The sequence below is a fragment of the Trachurus trachurus genome (assembly GCF_905171665.1).
Source record: "Trachurus trachurus genome assembly, chromosome: 19".
Taxonomy (NCBI): Eukaryota; Metazoa; Chordata; class Actinopteri; order Carangiformes; family Carangidae; genus Trachurus; species Trachurus trachurus.
In genome coordinates, this window is record NC_139913.1 from 5,531,592 (window position 1) to 5,553,119 (window position 21,528).

Consider the following 21,528-nt stretch of genomic DNA (forward strand, 5'->3'; position numbering starts at 1 on the left):
TCAGTGACTTGATTGTCAGCCTCCTCTTCTCTCCACACACACACACAAAGACACACTCCCCGGGGTCAACATGTGGGGGTGACAGACGCGGAGCGAGGGGCCGGGGGCCGGGACGGGGCCGTCTGTAGTTGATTTAGGATTTTTGAACACGAGCCAAAATTCCTGAAGGAACACAGTAAGCAAAAGGAGGGAGGGGAGGGGAGGGGGGAGGAAGAGGTGGAGGGGGAGGAGGGAGGGAGGAGGCCATAAAAACCAGCCCAGGACTGGTGTATAAAGAAAAAGAGAAAGAGAGAGGGAAAGAAAAAAAAGGGGAATGTAGAGAATATGAAATAAGTGTGTGTGTGTGTGTGTGCGTGAGAGAGAAAGGGAGAGGGTGCAGACATGCTGGTGTTGCTATGGTGAAACAATATTCTGGGAATGAGGGAATGGGAGATTTCCAAACTGGAACATTAGAGGAGGAGGGGGGGTGGAGTGTAGTGTGTGCACATGTGCATACTGTATGTGCATATGTGCATGTGTGTAGAAGTGTGTGTGTGTGTGTAAGAGTGTGTTACTGTGCTGGGACAACGTTGACATGAAGGAGTGTGACGGAGGAGCAGAGGGGACGAGGGAGGATCAGGGTCAAGGAGAGAGGGAAGGAGACGGAGGAGAGGAAATAGAAGGAGAAGCGGGTCAGAGAAGTGGGTCAGAGTGTCGAGACAAAAAATATATTTAAAAAAAAGACGCTCAAGGTGAAGTCAGACACGTTACGGAAGCAGCTCGTGTGTTTTTATAAAAATCTGATTTCCTGCAGATTGAAGAGAAACCGGCGCCGGTGCCTTTTTTTTTTTCATTCATGTTTTTCAAACTGATGCGCTGCAACCTTGGGCTGGATCTGTTCAATATGTATCATCACCTTGGAGGAGTGAGGAGCTTTTAATAGGCAATTAATGAATGTCTCACACACACACAGACGCCTTCACACTGCTCAGGATGAAATGTTTCTCTTTGTGCCTGAGAAACCTCTCCATGCTCCGCTTCTCTCTCATCTGTACACGCTCCTCCAGCTTTATCTGAGGCCGAGCAGACCAACCTGAGAGGACCAACAGTCGGCTACACAACCTACAAAACTCCTCTTCCCTGAGAGTGAGTCGGCCACCACAGGAGTTACAGTACGACTCATTTCTCAAGCTCAAACCTCCACCGCCGCCTCCACAGCAGCAGCAGAACGCAGCCGGTCGATGGGTGGGTGGGTGGGTGGGTCGGTCCCTGCTGCACCTCTCATGTCAGAAATCTCATTAAAAAACATCAAACGAGCAGATTCACCACAAGGATTCTGTTTGTGATTCACTTGAATGAATCAATTAATGATGTTCAAGAATTTTTTTGGGGGGGTGAAGTGATGGAGGTGAACGGATCGAGGGAAAGCCGCAGCCTGTCAGACTCATTTGTAATGTTGAGTAGGGCTGGACGATTAATCGAATTTTGATCGTGATTACGATTTTGGCTTCTCACGATCATAAAAACACTGTAATCGAAGATAAACGATTTTTTTTTTGTCTGTTGGTGTTTTATTCTGAAAAACACACATGAGCGCTTCCGCCCCCGTCCCTGCACTGCACTCCTCTCTCAGTTAATGCTGTGGACGAGTCCACTCGTGTGTTGACGGCGGCGTTTAATAACCAGCGCCAGTGAAGAGAGAGCAGCGGCCACCGCTCAGGACGAATGAACGGGAAATAATAATTTAAAACACTCGCTCGTCTCCTCAAAGCGGCCGCACAACAACAACCCTCCTCCTCCTCCTCCTCCTCCTCCTCCTCCTCCTCTTCCTTAGGCCCGTAGGCTACATGTGCATATGTTTACAAAGCAATCTGTAGAGCGGCGGATAACGGTATGTTGTGTTACGACGTGTATTTGTGTAGTTTAATCTGTCATAAACAAGAGATCACTTATGGGGCGCGTCAAAAAAAAAAAACAGTTATGGGGTGCGTTTGTGACGAGAGCTGGGACAGCGCAGCGGGGCGGAGGCTCTGATCTTCCCAGGTTGGATTTCATCCCAGAGACGCAATAAGCGACACACACGGAAGCAGAGAGCCTCCATTCTCCCTCTTAATAAGTTAAACCATGACAATTACTCCAAATCTGTTTATTCAAGGTAAAAATGTAGAAAAGTTAAGCTAAACATCCTGTATAGTTTCTGCTGCTGGATCATAAAACTTAAAAAAAAAAGAAGTTTTAAATACATTTAGAATAAATATTTAAAATTATAATCTTAAAAACCTTAAACACACATTGGCACTGTTTATTTAAGGTAATAATGTAGCATGGTCAAGCTATAAATCCTGTACCCCCCCCATAATCGTGTCAATAATCGTGATTTCAATATTGACCAAAATAATCGTGATTATGATTTTTGCCATAATCGTCCAGCCCTAATGTTGAGCGTCATGAATAAGAAAAGTGGTTTTCATTAATTTAACGTGCAGTTGTTGCACTTGAGTTTCTCTCCACTGGAGCCACAGTTTTCATCATGGGATGTGCTGCAAACCAGGTCTGACTGTGTTTATTATACAGGTCGGGTTCATGTTGAAACACAAGCTGCACTTCTTCAAACGGCCACTAGAGTCTGGAAACAACAGCGAGTCAGTCTCCATTGAGTTTAATGGAGAAGGAAGCTGGTTTAGTTTATTAACATCTTTGGTCTCTACGGTCAACGTCCTCCTCCATGGCGACTGTGCGATGACTCAGCTTTGTTTATATTTTGTTAAAGCTTCAGCTTCTGCATTATTGACGGTGCAGCTCTGTGACAGTATGTCTGTAATTGAACAGTAATCGATTATTAAATTAATCGTCAACTATTTTTATAATCAAATAATCAGTTTGGGTAGATTTTTAAGAAAAGAAAAGTCAAAATTCTCTGATTTCAGCTTCTTAAATGTGAATATTTCTGGTTTCTTTGTTCCTTTACGACAATAAACTGAGTCTCTCTTTGGTTTGTGGACAAAACAAGACATTTGTGGTTTGGGAAACACTGATTGATATATTTCAACATTTTATAACATTTTATTAACCAAACAATAATTAATTAACCATTTAAAGTAGTTGCAGCGCTAACTCTGAGCTTCAAACCCACTTCTCCAGAAACCTGTGGACTCTGTGGTACAAAGTGTCTCCCTGCAGAGTGCAGGATCAGGTATTACACTGTGTGAAGTGACTTTGGAAAGAACCCAGCCTCATCAAATTCACCTCTTTTACATGTTTGAACACATGAATCTGACACCAACATCACTCTTTAACTCCTCCAGACCCTGTACAGTAATAACCTCGCTGCACATACAAACTCTCTAACAGACCTCCACCGTGGCCTCAGATGTGGCTTCAGTCTCACTTTATGTATACAGACAATCATGAGCTACTTCCCTTAATAGAAATCATAAATACATCTAACATTTGAAACCTTAACCCTGAACGTAAACACATAAATTAAAAAAGTCAATCCCATGCAGCGTACGGCTGCTTTTACAGTAATTTCTCTTCTTGGAAATAAGCTCTTGTGCACCTTCAGTGTTGGTTTCAGCTCAGCCTGGACTTGCAGCGCTCCCGTAGCCGCGGGCTGAGCGCTCTATAGCAGGAACCGGCTCGGTGAGTCTGCTTCACACTGAGCCCCCTTTTCTTTTTCTTTTTTTTCTTTTTTTTTCTCTCTCTCTCCTTCCTCTTTATCAGCACCTTCTATTTATAGCAGCTCTCCACTGCAGCGGCGGCGCAGCTCGGTACAGTATGTTCCATAAAACAGAGGCCTCTCTCCTGACCACATCCCCAGGCATGCCTCTGCATTCGTCTCTGGAGCGGCATGGAGAGAGAGAGAGGAGCTGCCATCGTCCAGACGGGAGGGGTGAGGGGAGGAGGGGGGAGGGGGGAGGGGAGGGAGAGAGGTCGCAGGAGGGGAGAGGAGGGGGCTCACACAGTAACACACTTACTGACGTGGACTCACACAGCCTTGGGCACACACGTGTAGACAAAGATATGGGGACAAACAGACAGTGATAAACACCCAGAGAGAGAGAGAGAGAGACCACACAAGGACACGGCAGCACATGTAAGGACACATGAGGTGAAAACAGGCACTTGAATGCATCACTGTACGTATAGACTATAGACCGGCTTCAGGGTCGCAGAGGTGAAAGCATTTGCTGGTTTTCTTTTTTCACAACTCGATCACAATGATAATCAGTGGATTATTCTGATTAAAAAACACATATTTGGAACTCCCCTCTGTTATTTATATTAGATGTGTTTCCTGACCACCTGTTTACCACAGAACAACATGTTTTTCTGATGATTGCGAGAAACATGATTGCTATTAATTGCATGAAACCTATAGCGCTCCCATGATCGCTCAATGGTTACAGAAAGTAAAGCATGTCTACATGATGACTGCCCAGTTACAGCGAAAAGTACCTATTTCTATGAGAAGGTGGACCCCAGTTATTCACTATTTTGTCTCAAAATTTTAATTTTGTTAAAATTACTACTGTTAATATTATCATTTGACTTATTTTTATTAATTTAATGTTTTTATTTATTGTTTTAAATGCCACTAGATCAGGTTTATGTGCTCTATCTCTGCATGACAGATGAGTCAAGATGTTTTCATGTGATGTTAACTGTCTGTTAATGTGTATTAAAGGCAATAAAGTAAAAAAACAACAACAACACTATATATAAATATATTTACAGTTGTACTTTTTTTTTTTTTTAACAGCAGGAGTCTTATTCGAGCTCTGACATGTATCCCGCAGAAGGATCCAGGGCTCCAACCACCGACCTCACCACTAATGGCCGACCTTCTCCGCCACCGAGCCGTGCACTCGTACATTTTGTTCAAGACGTTTTATAGATGAGTTTTTTTATTTCTGGTCCGAGGCGAAAAAAAATGTTAACAGAGAGGGAAAGAGAGAGAGAGAACTTGAACATGGCAATGGACTGATAATGACCTCAGCAGCCAAAGGTCGAGGCCGAGGCTGCATGACACACGTCTCCTTACACACACTCATCACTGCTCAATCAAAACAACACACACAGACAGACGAGGGGGTGTGTCAAGTCAATGTGGCACAATTTCAGCCGCGCCAACCTTGACAGACTTGGCAGAGCTCTCAAACAGGAAGTGCTTCTGCCAAAGGGCACGTGGGTAATTATTGTAACAGAGCTAAAGAAACAGAAACAGAGAGAGCGACTCCTCTCCAGTCACTTGGGACTAATTTATGACACAATATGAGTCACGCAGTCTGGCTCGGATATTATTAATGATACAACCCGTGTTGGCACAGAGGCTCTATAGCTAAATGATAGTAAAACAAAAAAGGAGGTGTGAAGATTTTATTGCTGCTCTGACCACAGAAGTGGCGGGAAAACCAAAAAAAAAAACCCATCCCAATATGGTTTATAGCGTTGTCATGGCGTGTTGCAACCGGCCGACCAGCTTACATAAGTGTGTCTTTAATGAGAAGGTGCAGAACACGGTTCACTGATCTGGAACTCATTCACATACAACACAAAGGTAGGCTGCAGCATTCCTCTGCCCATCCCCTCTTTCTCTCTCTCCCTCCTCTCCCTCTGTCTCTCTTTTTACCTGCACACATGTTCGCACGTTACACTGAACGCACCGCTCATGGTTTTTTCTTTCTCTGTGTGTGTGTTTGTGTCGTATCCTCCTCGTCCTCCTCTGTCTTTAATCGAGCGACAGAAACTCCGCGAAACTCTTCCACATGTCGCTGCAGAAACTCAAACCAGACCAGCAGCGAGTGTCACAGCTCAACCAGTGTCCACTGTACAGTACGTACAGCCGTAGAGAGCCAGTGTTCCCAAACCCTTAGGCATTTAATACGCTCTCTCTCTACCCCCCCCCTCCCCTCACCCCCTACCCCGCTCCCCCTCTGCTCGGCCTTTATTGGAGTCACCTAAAGTTCACTCTGGATGTGTGGCGGAGGAGCAGGGGGCGAGCGGGGAGGACTGGAATACTTGTGGCCCCACAACAAAAGAGCTGGAATGCCCTTCTCCAAACTGGTTAATGCTGCCGCTGCCCACCGCTGCTGCCCTCCTCTCCTCTCCTCCTCTTCCTCAGATTCTTCTCTTCTTTCTTTGTGTTGCGTTTTGTTTTGTTTTTTGTTCTGTTTCTCTGCATGTCTTTCTCTTTCTCTCTCCCTCTAGGAAAAAAAAAAAAAAAGCAAGTGGTCTGGTCCTGATTATGGAAATGTTCACAGTATCCAGAGCTTTGTATCCGTGTTTACCGCAGTATGTACATAATAAATACGCTGGCTACAGAATAGATATACTGGCTTTTTGTTTTGAGTCTCAGTGAGGTGCCCCCCCTCTACACCACCACAAAGACAGCCTGTCTTCGTCTTGGGCAGAAGGGAGCTTTGAAATTAACACCAACTTTCTTTACACCCACGTCGTCTCTGGAGTTGAGACTGCAGCAGCTCACTATCAGATCCTGCTCACCCCACACACACACACACGAACACACACACGCGCCTATACACAGCCATAAACAGCAGGTATAGAACCATATGGGCCGGCATGTTCTCACATGTTCTCCCTCTCCAGCATGTGCAACACAACGACCCACTTTCCTTCCTCCCTCTCTCCTGTGCCGTTCCTACGGCGCGGTGCAACTCATCCACATTACTTATTAAACCTGTGAACCAACAGACTCTGCGGTTTTGTCCTCAACATGAGGTGAGAGACTGTGTCAGGTCTCAGGTCTCAGACTGAGCGGCTGCAGCTGCGTCCATACGTCTGTCTCTACTCTACATACATCCATTATGTACATACATCAGGAGCCCTGAGAGGGAATTTATTCAAATTGAGCACAGATTGAACTGATTTGATTTTAGAAGTCAAAGATACAATTCGCTGTGACCTCATAAAGCATTTTTTTAACCATGAAATACTGCAATGTGGCCAAAGGTAAAATGAACATCAGGCGCAACTAAGACACTCTTTTAAAGCAGATATCAGCTTCACGGCCGTTTCGGCTAATGCTGCGTTCAAGGCAGGCTTTTGAAACCGTAAGTTACAGCTTCAAGTCACAACTACGACTTGGTAGCGTTCCAGGTAACCCGTAGCTCGTGTTTTTACCATCCTGTTGTCTGTGAAAGTTCCCTATAACGGCCACTCGTAACTTCCGACCCGTGAACTCGTACCAGATCGAACTGGTATGACTTCACAGGAAGGAAAAACACAAAGTACGAGTTTCTTTGAACGCACCATGAGTTAGCAGCCCCCGCCCTTGTCAGGCATCAATTGGTCCTCGTGCTACGTCACCACATTCACGCGCATCCCTTGGCTGCACACACAGCCCTTCATGCCGTTCTCTCTCCTCATTGGATAACACTTGTATCCCACAAGGAAAATTTTCTCCTCGGGTTACAGCAGAGCAGAGTGACGGAGAGACTCGTGTTTAGGCTGAAATACTTCATGTAAGTGATTGCTGACGGAAAATAGGACTATTTAGGACTTATATTAACAAAAACATTCCACTGATATCTGCTTTAAGGGAAAAAAAGTCGAAATTCTCTGATTTCAGCCTCTTAAATGTGAATATTTCTGGTTCCTTTGTTCCTTTATGACAATAAACTGAGTCTCTCTTTGGTTTGTGGACAAAACAAGACATTTTAGGACGTCGACTTGTGGTTTGGGAAACACCGATTGGCAGTAGGGCTGCAACTAACCATTATTTTCATTATCAATTAATCTGTCGATTATCTAAACGATTAATTGATTAGTTGTTTGGTCAATAAAATGTTAAAAAAAAATGTTGAACAATGTCAATCAGTGTTTCCCAAAACCACAAGATGACGTCCTCATGTGTCTTGTTTTGTCCACAAACCAAAGAGAGACTCAGTTTATTGTCATAAAGGAACAAAAAAACTACTCAAACTGATTATTAGATTATCAAAATAGTTATTCTGAGTCTGAGCTGTAATTTAATAATCGATTATTGTTTGATTAATCGATTAATTGTTGCAGCCCTAACTGACATTTTTCATAATTGACAGATTAATCGATAATGAAAATAATAGTTAGTTAGTTGCAGCCCTACACTCATGTTCTCCCAACCTCAGTGATGTTTCCTTTAAGAGCAAGAAACATGTTGTCTTATAGTATTTGTAGTGAGCATCAAATGCAAACATTTCCGCTCCAGTTTAAAATCATGACTCATGTCGCCTTCACCGAAACGACTGCAGTGTGATCTCATTTTCATTTCTTTCTAGGCGTCTTTCAAGAACTCACTCTCTAATTAAAAGAAACTTTCACACGCACACACACACACACACACACACACTGAACAGCAGAAAGGACTTTGAAACGCGACCTCACTGAGACATTGTGATATTCTGCAAATAAGCCGAACACCCCGGGGTGTAAAGACCGCTGAATCTGACACCGACGTAACCCTCCCCCCCCCCCCCCCAACCAACCAAAAAAATGGACGTCTAAACCGAACTGTCGTCACTACATACATTACACACACCTACACACACACACACACACAGATGCAGGGCAGCGTTAAGCAAGAAAAGGTGTCTGGTGTGTGTGTTCCAGTACTTTGAACCTGTCCTCCATTCGCATGGAGGCCCAGACTGTATGGTACATATATACAGTATAATGTGTGTGTGTGTGTGTGTGTGTGTGTGTGTAGGAGGGGGTTGGGGGGGGGGGGGGGGGGGGGCAACTGCTCAAGCAGGAACTTTGTGTCTTCTTATCACTCGCTGCTGCACCTGTTCACCGCCTCAACTGACACCGCCTTGGGGAAAGATTACGCCTGGAGGGGGAGGGGGGGGGGGGGGGGGGGGGGGGGGGGGGGTGACATGTTGTAATACAAGTATTTAGGTTGTTTTCTATATATTCTACAACGTATACACATCTGTGACCAACACACACACACACACACACACACACACACACTCACACTCTGCTTCAGATCCTTTGCTGTTGTTGTTGTTAATAGCCTCAAACATGAAGACTAGATACATCCATTCACATGACCGACCAATCAAACGAGTCGCTGTATAGCACACTATGTACAGCGCCGTCTATAGCGCGCACAAAGTCCAACGCCCTGTCTGTGTGTATGTGTATGTGTGTGTGTATGTGTGTATGTGCTGCGTTTATTTGCCTATGTGCAGTATGGGAGCGATTCCTTCCATCTTAGATAAATAATCCTGCGTTTGAGGACGTGACAGAAATAATGTGGACGCTGACCTGGAGACTGTTCTGCAGTCATTATAACAAACACAAATACAGGGACACTGGTTATTACTATCACCAACAATCACCACTGTTTGTTTTTAATTATCACCCTTTATACGTTTGCCTATGTATTTCTATTATTTATTTCTCATCTTGTATTTGGATGAATTTTATATACAGTATTTTATAATAAAGATTCAATATCTTGTTTCTTGTTTTGCTTGTGTTTAAATAAAACTACAGAGTGGAAGTGGAAGCACCTGTAACGTGCTGCTGGTGCTGCTGAAGATGAAGAACTTGTTGAACGAGCGCCAATCACAAGTCAAACAGGGAAGACGACAGATATGAGATATGATGAACGTTGACAAACTGCATCAGTCCATGTTTGGATTCTTGTCCAGATCGCAGGAAACGATTATGTTTCATTATCAGTGAATCTGTTGAAGTCGGAGCCAACTGGTATTTCACTTTGAAAACACCTCGAGAGGAACTTCCTCCTGGATTAAATCACTTAAGACTTCTGCAAATATCAAAGATTGTTGGTTAATAGTCGCCTGATTGATCATATATCACTTATAAACTATCCAGGTGGACACTTTTATTGCTAATGCAGCACAATGCCAACAGCGATAAATGTTTATATGGGTGTTGATGCCATTAGTCAATATGAGATGTGTAATCATAGACAGTAATATGAGCAGCATGTGGGTGAAGCTGAGCAGACTGAGGCCTGATTACCACTCAGGCCCTTCACTCACACACACTCACTCACACACTCACACACACCACTTTAATTTATATGCCCTCGACCATGTTTCATTACCATTTCTATCAGACTTCTTATCAGGGTCCTGTAATTACAAATGGCTACGTTACACAATCCCCCAGACTCGACCTTAGCTACGGGAGCCGCCGGCGGAGCCTCGGAGTCGGAGCGCCGCGGCGACAGATAACGCCGAGCGCAGGTAGGTAGAGCTTTAATTTACAATAATGACTGGCTCTGTAAACATCCTGCTATGTGCAGAACAAGGAGGCAGAGCACGCTGAAGATGTTGTCGACACATAGAGCTGAAACGCTGCAGGGCTGAGGGACACGTTCACCAGATGTTCAAGAATGTAAAGGCATTAAAACGTCAGTGAAATGTCAGGAATTTAGAACAAGGTTATTATAGTTTTAAAATCATTATCTAGTTTTTCAGTTTGCGTTTTTATTCCAGTTTAGTTTTAATTAGTTCAACAAGTGATGAAGCAGTTTTAATTTAGTTTTAATTTGTGAGGAACTGACTGAGTTTTTATTTAGTTTTAGTTTTTCAGGTTTTAGGAGAAAGCCTCTTTGAGACCTCTGAAGATGAACTTCCAAATTTGTGGGATGTTTCCTTTTAAGTCGATGTTCCCATCAATCCTCATTATGTTCCATTCACTCTTATCTACCTGTGGGTCGTACTCATAGACTGTAAAAAGAATGGACGTAGCACCCGTGACGTCACCCATTGGTTTGGGGGAGTCTGTTTTGTGCCTCTACTACGGGGATTTGAACTGCGCCATCTTGGATTTTAGGTGGAGTCTACTTGTATTGCCATATTTGGAGAGGTGCGGCGGTTAGGCGGCTGAGAACCCGCCCACTGAACTCGAAGCAACCAATTAACGGCCGTTAAACTAGTTTTAGTTTTAGTTTTAGTTTTAGTAAACTATAACAACCCTGCTTCAGAACAATGTGTCCGGTGTGGTTGGCAGAGAGAAGCCTCAGAGCAGCTGATACAATCATATCTGTTTCACACCATGATATCCAGTTGGCCGACTGACAGGAGCTGCTGCAGCGGCCGGAGGAGCTGCAGCAGCGGCGGGGATGTGCATCGGGGGACGGAAGCTGCAGTCTGAGCTGTGATCACAGGTTTCCAGACAGAGGCCAGAGGGGGCTGCCACTCACTGAGGAAATTGCAAACACAATTTTTTCCCCCTTTTTTTTCCCGAGTAAAAGCAAACATTTCTGCTGTCATCTCCAGACACGCTGTAATCAATGTGTCAGATCCGCTGCTGAAATCCACTGTTGCATCTAAGCGATCAAACACAAAGCTCTCACAGCAACAGAAACGCACTTTAAAAGAAGAATCTGTAGAATAAAGCGGCGCCGGCTGCAGCAGCGTTCTCTGAGCCGCTCAAGTTTTAAAATGAATGTCAGTCTTAAAGGAAACATGACGTCTTATCTTCGCTGCGCATTTTGACACGTTCGTCTTTTAAACTGACTCAAAGGTGCAAAGAGGAGTTTTTGACTGACTCATATCATCACCCACACTCACTATACTTAACACAAACACTCTGTTGTCAGTTAATCAAGAAGAAACCGCAGCACAAGTGTGACATGTTTGATGTGTTGCCTTCACATCACACCAGGAAAAACAGCTGTCAAACATCCTGAAAAGGACGTGTGTATTTGAATTAGCTGCATGATGCAGAGTCAACTGATCAATAACAGTCAATGTAAAAGAAACAGGAACAAGAAACAAGAAAAACACAACAAACATCCTGAGACGAGCAACTTAATGCTTCTCTTTGTCGTCCATCACAGCAGAAACTTAACCATTATCTGACAAAATGATTGATAAAGAAGATTTTGAAAGACTATTAAGCAGAAAAAAAGAGGAGGAGGAGGAAGGAGACTGCTTTCATTTTATCCAAATATCAACTGTGCAAATGTTTCATGCTGGGAAAAAAAACCAAAAAAAACTCTGCAGTATTTTTCACAGCGTGTTTTGGTGATGAACACAGAATGTAAACAACAGCGTGTGTTTACAAGGATCTCCACAGGGTGTATTTATATAAAATAGGCTTAAAGAGAAGAGAGAGCGGCTGCAGGAACAGAGTCGCTCACTGATGGATCCAATCTGAAATAACTGCAGACCAACAAACCCAATGGGATTATAAATAAATAAATAAATAAATAAATAGAGCAGAGGAGTGGTGCAGAGACGTGTCCTCCCGTGTCTCTACAGTATTACATCAATGAATTCTGTGTCATGTCTCCAATAAAGCAGAGCTCACATCATCCTTCACATTATCCGTCGCAGCTCCTTAATCCAGACTTGTGCTGCAGCGGGCGGGCGGATCGATCGATGGTGGGGACTATACTCACAGCTTCAACTCCATATTTTAAAGAAAAAAAAGAAGAATAAAAAAGGTAATTAAAGGATAAATCCCTCCAGGTTGGAGCTTTGAGCAATCAACTCCAGTTAGAATAAAAACACAGCAATGAGAGGTATACGGAGCGTCACAACTGGAAACAATGTCACCTAACATCACACCACAAACACTTTGTTCTCTCTGCCAAGTGCGGTTCGGTTTGCACTCCCCCCCCCCCGACCCCGAATAGACCCTGTTTTTTTTTTTTTTTTAAATGCTCATGTTGATGCGATCGCACAAGAGTGAATGAAATAACGGAGTATAAACAGAAAGCTGCCGAAAGAGGAACATTCTGTGCTTTGCTGAGTGCAGGAGAAAAAACCACTTCCCTTCAGTGAATGAGAGAGCTGTCCAAGAAACCGCACACTTTCATGAAATGCCACCCACTCCACTCCAGCTCTACGACGACGCTGCTGCTGCTGCTGCCGCCTCGCACAGCTACGGTGGCCCTGAGGGCTCAACGCAGACAGGGCAGCTTGCAAAGACACAAATGTGCTGCAGAAAACTCTCATTAAACAACACACGCTGCAAAAAAAACATAATTATAATGATGATAACACATCGAAACACATGCAAATATCAACTTCCTGTTTCTCTCTCTGACTCATGATATTCGAGTGAAGGCCCAAAATAACTAATGATCAGACTTCTTGGTAAAAAAAATTCAAATAATTTGTGACATTTGAGTAAATAGATGTGTATTATATAAATAAATTATGCATTTTATCATTTGTTTTCATTATTCTGAATGTGTATGTGTGTATTATGTGTATATGTGTATTATATCATCAAATAATTTCTTGGAAATTGTAGCGAGGTACAATAGCGCATACAAAATAATGAACCCAAATAACTTCAGATTAGACCAAACCCAGAGAAGTATTAAGATAAATATATTTCCATGCAATAGTTTCCATTTTCCATACTTTGCCAGACCTGGAAATGCATAAAATCAAATTCCATACTTTTCCATACCTGCATAGAAACACTGTTTAAAAAAAAATGAACCTGACTTGACACTTGGGCATTTGACAGCTAGTCTGAGCCAGGTGCATCACTCTTTAGCGTCCCCCCTGGAAACATTTTGTGCCTGTGCATGTGTTTTCTCAGGTCTGCGGTGTATTGATCTCTCAGGGCCACCGTACTGTAGCTTCCAGCTGTGCTCTCAAGTGTCACGCCTCCTCCACCAGCCGCCACCGCCACCGCTGCCAACAGAGTCCCGGCCAAGCCTGCTGCTGCTGCTGGCTACGGCTGCAGGTAAAACCACCAATCACAGCGTTAACTGCGCTGCAAATGAAACCAATTCAGAGCCCAGTGTAAACCAGCCTCATTACTCAACTCATTGTTTCCACACTTCCTGGAAATGTCATTTAGCATCATGCTTGGTAATTGTCTTTTTTCTCTTTTTTAAATTAATCCCCGGCTTCTTTGCAGAGAGTAAAAAACCAAATTGCCACTTCTCTCTTCTGTCTAGACATGCAAGAGCCTCGGGGCAGGTTATTAAGTTAGTCTATTGATTATCAGGGAGAGAAAAAAATGCTTATTCAAATGTCACAAACAGAAGAGGAGACGGCGGTAATACGGCGGCACATCCGTCTGGCTGTAATGGCTTCAGTTTAAATGTCATCGTGTCTCTCTCTCTCCTGTGCGGCATTAACGGTCATAAACCCGACTTCTTCCAGCGACTGAACTGGGCCATAAGAGGAAGAGAGAGAGAGAGAGAGAAAAAAAATTCAATTCACCCAAATTGAAATCAAGGTTTAGCACCGGAGCTGTCCAAAAGCGAGCGCTGGGATTACCCGGCCAGGTGGTGAGTCAAACTGTCGGAGAATAAAAGTAATTCAACCGCTGGCTCCGAGCCCACTCTCTGTTTGGATCCCCGGTGGAAGATAAATGTCAGCGCGGTGCGGAGATTATCAGAGTATGAATCTGAGCGTGTGTGAGACACAGTGTGTGTTTGTATCTATGTCCATTTGATTATGTGTGCGCCGTGTTTGTATTGAGTCTATGAATGCATGCCCAGATGGGTGTGTGTGTGTGTGTGTGTGTGTGTTTAAGTGTGTGTGCCAGGGCGGGAAACTGATTCCCCTGATGGGCGTGACAGATGGGCAGGGAGTGGCCCAGCTTGTTCTCTCTGCCACCTGAGAAGCATGAGGGCAGAGGGTGTGTGTGTGTGTGTGTGTGTGTGTGTGTGTGTGTGTGTGTGTGTGTGTGTGTGTGTGTGTGTGTGTGTGTGTGTGTGTGTGTGTGTCTCCCCTCAGCCCGCTCTGACACAAGTCACCTTGTTCTGGTTCCAGTCTTTGCTCTTTATAAAAATGGGGCTAATAGCCGATGTCCAGTTGTTCTGCACGGCAACACAACAGAGGGACGAGTGTGTCACTGCTGTACAGGTAAAGAGAACACACACACACACACACACACACACACACACACACACACACACACACACACACACACACACACACACACCTACACACACCAAAGGCAGGATCCAAACCTGTGTTAAAGGTATAATATGTAGGAATTCCCCCCCATCTAGCGGTGCAGTTGCATATCTGAACGTATTCTTGATGTTGCATTCACGTGAAATCGGGCAGACGTCAGACAGACAACAGACGCTGCATGTAACAGGATAAAAAAAAACAATACAGGCGTGACAATATGTTGTCATGGTGATGTCGTACTGTTTACCCGACCCACGTTTTACCGTCTTTCTCTCGTCGAGTACAATGACATCTGCCTGACTACACCTGAATGCAACATCAGTGCCTCCGTCCTTCCTCACACTACACAGTGGTGACAGTTTTAACAGGCCGAGCCCACAGCTCCGCTGAGTTTCCATGGTTACCTACGGTCACGCTGCCACTGAACGTAAGAAATGGCGATGCAACATGGCCGCCTCGGTTCGGTGCGTCGCCCACTTATGTATTTGTAACGACTTGTAACAACTCATTCTAAGGTACCAGAAAGCTTTCATTTGTATGCGGGTGTGATTCCACTTCAGTGAAATACGTATTTATGATGCAATATTTGATTTTTGCTAATAAAAAGCCAAATAAGTTACAGACTGGGGCTTTAACAACAAAGAAACACATTCTGCACTACGACACCTGCCAAGACAAAGACTGTTAATAAACTGCAGCAGGATGCAACCCACGTTTCACACTCTGTTCGTCTCCCTCTCTCTGTTAGTAGACACATGTAGTGTAGTGAGCAGTAATTCAGCCGTGATCACAGAGCTACATCTATCATTTCTAGTAAAAATGTTCAAACTGAAACGCAGCAGGGTTGAGTTTCCAAATAACTGACAATAGCCGTTCTGTCCTGCAGCACAGAGAGCATGAAAATGCAATATGAAGGAGATCATAAAACAGCAGGTGTGACCCGTCAGCAAGACGCAGCGTGTCACGACCGTGGAGATGACGAGAGGGAATAGAGGAGGAGGAGGAGGAGGAGGAGGCGGCGGCTGCAGCTCTGAGCTCTGTGAACTGTGCGGCCGGCGCTACGCTGGCCCGACGCCAGCAGGCGGGAAAGAAAAACTGTCCCAGAAACCCTCATCACACAAACCCTGAGCTGATTCCTGTGTGTGTCCTCCTACAGATGTGGACACAGAGCTGAGGCATCATTTTGTTATTTTACTGAATATTCAGTGTTTCCTCTACATTCATTTAGGAGTGGCAGTCCTAAATTAATCTTTTTTTTTTTGTATTCGCAAATACACCACCACCGCCGCATGCTTCTACCTTCACAGCAGAGTCCTGCACTGGGTTAGTTAGTACTAAGCTAAACTACAGATAACTATTTTGCTCAGTATCTACTCATTGCACACGTTAGTTACTCACAAAGAGCGCAGCCTTGAAAGTGACATCACGCCTTCAAGCACCCAGGCACCAGGTCAGAGAGTCAGAGGAGTGTCATCTTGGAAAATAGGGCAGCAACTTATCGGAGAAAAGGTCGACTTATTAGCTTAAGATAAGTCTTTTTTTTAGATGTTTAAACAGTGTAAAGCAGGGTTTCCATTACCATTACTTTCCACTACACAGTTACAGCTCTACTCGACTGGGTTTAGGTCCTTCACAGATTCTCCTTAGTCATCTCGCTCTCTTTTTTTATCTCCTCTCATCAGCTCCAAACTCACTCGTCTTCACCTCGTTAACTCAGGTGAAAGAAGAACAACAGTCTCAGCAATAGATCAGTGGGCGCTGCTGCTGCTGTGTTTTTAAACGTAGCGGGTTTGATTCTTGTCGGACGTTGCGTTGACATCGAGTGCTAGTGGAAAAGCAAAAACGCAAAAAAAACCCAAGTAGAACCATGTCAAGCCGTCAACAGGGGCTAACATTGATATTCTTATTTAATTAGTCCATTTATTTCTGATACAACACATCTTTACATCATCTTTACATCATTGTCGCCATGGTGCTCAGGTGTCACAGACAGGAAGTTGTGCTCCCACACTTGTGATCACTTTCCAATTAACTGGACATTCCTGCTGCGGGACACCGACCGACATGTCAGTGTCAGTCTGTTGATATGTGCTGCACAGTTCGTCCTGTATGTAGACTATAAATACCCCCCCTCTCGCCCCCCCGCTGACACCAAATCTGATCTCCGCGCCTGTGTAAATTATACACCGTGTGTTCCAGCATGGAAAAATGAAACCAACCCCACCGCCCCAGCTCTGCTCTGACTTTGTGACACTTATCGAGGTATCAGTGTAACTATACACTCACAGATCCCACTGATGGAGGTTCACACAGTTAATTAAATACGTGCAGGAACAGGAATACAGATACACACACACAGGAAGCCATGAGGAGCGTTTCTTACCTTTGGTGGTCAGCTGTCTTCACTTCGGCGTTGTCTCTGTACTTGTTTTGATCCCAGCTCTCATCCCAGTGCAGGTCTCAGGGAACTCTGTAATCAGAAGAGACGATCTGTGATTCCTTCATATCTTTGCCGACAAAGGAAAAAAACATCCGCCCCGGAGACAAAAAAAAAAAAAACACACGTTAGGAGAGAGAGAGAGGGAGAGAGAGGAGTGAAAACGGCTTACAGAGCGGAGCGGTGCTGTGAAGACACTGACTTAGCCAAATCCTTACAGATAGCTGCAGCTCTAGTGCAAACTAGTGGGGTGGGGAGTGGTGGGGGGTGGGGGGTGGAGGGGGGAATCCACATGGCCACTGATGCATGCATGTACTGCTAAGTCAGGGATGACATGGGGAGGAGGAGTCTCAGGGTTCAAGAGAGGAAAATCCCCGAAGGAGGGTGCAAGGTTTTCTGGTCTATGCAAACCGATGTTAGGTTTTCATGTGACCGGCTTACAGCTAAAAGGCTTAGGAGTCTAATCCTTTAGCCAAATGAAGTGTCTAACTTAAGGCTTAGGCCGGCCAGAGGAATCAAAGGGAGTTTATAGTATGAACTTTGCTAGACAGGAGGAGCGTCTGTTGAGGAATGTGCTGCAGGTATACACTCTCTTCCATCATCCACGCTGTTATTTACACCTGCAGTAGGCTATATATACGACTACAGTCAGAGAAAACAGGCTCCAGATGGCTGGGCCCAGACCGCCAGCATTAGCACTCGTACTTGTCACAGACCTGACAGCACAAGTGAATAATTAGCAGCCGATCCTCGACAAATACCACCAAGGTGAAGATGAGAAATGCACTTGTGTGTGTGTGCGAATTTGCATAAGTGCTGCTGTGGAGCCGCAGAGCGTGTTTATCATTACCTGCACGGAAAAAAGAACCAAACAGAGCAGCTTCAACCTTGATGTTTAGATTGCACCGTACATCTCATTCAGTCACGGGATTTGCATTGGATCAAATAAAGTGACACACACACACACACACATATTCATACACACACACATATAATCTACAAATAGAATCAGAGCAGGTAGATCGGCGCTGCAAATCAAACCGCTGTCATTCAATCATTCACCGTGTCAGATATGAAGGTTTCTGCTTCACTGACGCACAACTGTCTACTACTACTACTACTACTACTACTTGATCTTGTCTGTGTGTGTGTGTAAGTGTGTGTGTGTGTGCCCCGCCCCACCCCCCCCCCGCTGGGTCACCATGTTCCCTGATCTCAGACCTGCATCGAGTCACTCACAACATTCCTACGATGACAGCAATGCGGGCCGGCGCCCCGAGCAGTCGCCTGAGGCCGGGATTAACACCCAGATTTATGACCTGGTTCCTCCACATAAAACAGATCTGAGACCAGTCAATTAATTAATTACAGTAATCTAAATGCCAAATATCCTGCAGTTACCACTTCTTTAATGTGTTTGTGTTACGAGTTAATAAAATGCTGATCTCACTTTGTTGTTGTTACATTTTCTATTTAGACCAATCAATTAGCTCAAAATGATAAACAGATTAATTGACAATAAAATAATATGCACTTGTTCTTGTTTGTTATTCATTATTTCACTTCTTCCTTTTTATCAGATACAAAACAGAAACACAAATTAGAGTTCATTACACTTATATATAAAAATAAAGATGTATATATATGTATATCTTTATTTGCTGCAGGTCTCTTATATTCACATTTATATATGTACGAGTATTCTTGTATATATACAAGTTTTATCATGTATGCTTGTATGTATACAAGTATACACGATAAAACTATACATATACATATAAATGTGAATGTAAGAGACCTGCAGCATCATTTATATGAATAAATAATAAATCATTATATATCCTTAAAGTATCATCAGCTGCATTTCTTAAAAGGTGCTATGTAATTAAGTAAGTTATTCTTTTTTAAATCTTATAATTATCAGTATGATGGTGGAGAGGTGCTGGCTATAGTATTAAAATGTCAAGCGCATGACAAACGCTTGTCACAATAAAGGGCGAGCCCAAAGTACAGTATGTTCAAAATGTAGCCCATTAATATTCTGTCATTCTCGTCCATTCAGGGATCGAGACAAAAAAAACACACCCACACACACACACACACACTATCATTACATAATAATCGTCTCTGTTTCTGTCACCCTAGATAATATTTTCCAGTTTGTGTCTTTATCTGATGACATTCAGCCAAGTAGCACCGCGGCGGTCTCACCTTTCCGAGGCCGGCCCCCTATCTTCCACCTGAGATAACCAAACAAAAACTCTGGGACGCGGGAACGTGACACATGATCGTTGCGTTATCAAAGCAAAAAAAAATGTAACAAAAAAAAAAGGAAAAAAAAGTGAAAAAGAAGCGGTGGCCTTTTGATATCAACTTTCTCACAAATCAAAGTCAGGAGGAGATAGAAAAAGAAGAAGTTGTGGAGTTCAGTAACATTACTCCCAAACGTCTATATTTGGCATTCAACTAAATTTTCCCTCTGTGATTGCCATTAAAGGCAGACAAGGAGAGCATTGAGAGATAAACGCAGACAGACGTTTATTAGATCTAAGAGCCAACGGTGAAGAGTCCAAACAGAAACAAACTAAATAGCTGTAAGGAACTGAAAAAAGCAAATACAGCATTAGAACAAACTGTACAATAGAGTCTATATTGACTTAGCAGCTTCTACATCTTCTTAGCTAAATATTTACACTGCATTCACCTGAAATGTCTTTTCAGCTCAGCATGTTATCTGTTTTTTTATTAATATATATTATTACAGTAACAATTTAACCATAATATTCAGTACATATGCTTCGTCACACCCCTGAGTGCCCTGAAGCCCATTAAGTGCCTTCAATTTTTAACAGGAAGCAGCCGACGGGTCAAACGGCCTCTCAGGTGATTCTTCAGGCAGAGTGGTGGTCTGTGTGGGGTCGGTTACAGGGTGGAGGGAGGTTGGTGTATACTGTATGTGGAGAATTATTATCCAGAGACACGGAGGAGGAGGAGGAGGAGGAGGAGGAGGAGGAGGAGGAGGAGGTGGTGCTGCTGACTGAAGTCCTCCACGTCTCCGGCCCCGAGGCGAAGCTCTCTCAGCACCACCTGCTTGTTTTCATCAGCAGCTACAGTGAAGCCGTGTGGCCGCGCATCTGATTCCCAACTAATCCATATGCTAAGCTGCACTCTCATGAAGGAGGTAAGGGGCGTGGGGGGGCAATGGAGGGGGGGATAAATATGCATCAGTGCAGGCAAGACAGGTAAGAGGGCCGCAGAGACAGAGGAGGAGGAGGAGGAGGAGGAGGAGGAGGAGGAGGAGGAGGAGGAGGAGAAGGAGGAGGAGAAGGGGGTAAAACGTGACACCACACAAACGCATTCACTGTCTGCCACTCTGGTTAAAGTACAACTGGTCTCAGAGCAGCAGGAAGTGACTTCATATCTAAATCTGACACCAGAGCTGGGAATCAGTCACAGCACCGGAGAGATGACTCAAGACTTTTGTATTTATTATATTATTCTTAGATTATTATTGTTTTTTTTATATTGCCTCTTGCTTTAAATTTCATTTTATACAGTTTTAGTCCCTCATTTATTTGTTTATTCTTTATAATTTAAGGCTTATTTTAAATCCTTTTATGACCTCAACAGTTATTTACTTTTTTTTTTTGCAACTTTTTGGACCGTTTCTTTATTTATTCTTTAGTGCATGGGTGTCCAAACTTTTTTGGCTTGCAAGTTCCTCCATTATTTATGGAGATAGGTCATGCTGTTATCTGTATTATATATATACACATTCAAAGAAATCCAAACATTGTGTCCATAAATTAAGTAAAAGTGAAATGACATAGGGAATAAGTATTGAACACGTGAAGAACAGGAAAGGTTTGGAAAGCCAAGAAAGCAGCTGGAGTCCGTCAGTATAGAAAGTAATCCTGTTCTCTATCAGTGCAAAGTTACATCAGTATGTTGCAGAACATACTGATGGCATCGGTTACAGACGTGTCTGGATGCACTGTATACGTATGTAGGACGGCAAACTGAGATAGACAACCGCGTGTGTGAGAAAAAAAGAAAAAAAAAGACTCACCTGCATCTGTCAGAGGAGCACTCTGCTGTTTCTTTCTATTTAGCCTGACATTTGGCTGCACTAAAAACTGTTCAAAAACTGAAGATCTAGCCGCCATCTGAGCACAGAGCCAGAGCCAGAGCACAGTGGATGCTGAACGCTGCACAGCTGGAGCAGCTGCCTGT

The 21,528-nt window shown here is 43.9% G+C and overlaps 1 long non-coding RNA gene across 1 annotated transcript in view; it reads right to left on the reverse strand.

Annotated features, from left to right (window-relative positions):
• Window positions 1-21,528, reverse strand: part of LOC311002981 — a 117,098-nt gene that overhangs the window by 74,117 nt on the left and 21,453 nt on the right. The window contains exon 2 of the long non-coding RNA XR_014596258.1: window positions 17,242-17,328. This is a non-coding gene — a long non-coding RNA (uncharacterized lncRNA). The remainder of the gene's footprint in view (window positions 1-17,241; window positions 17,329-21,528) is intronic.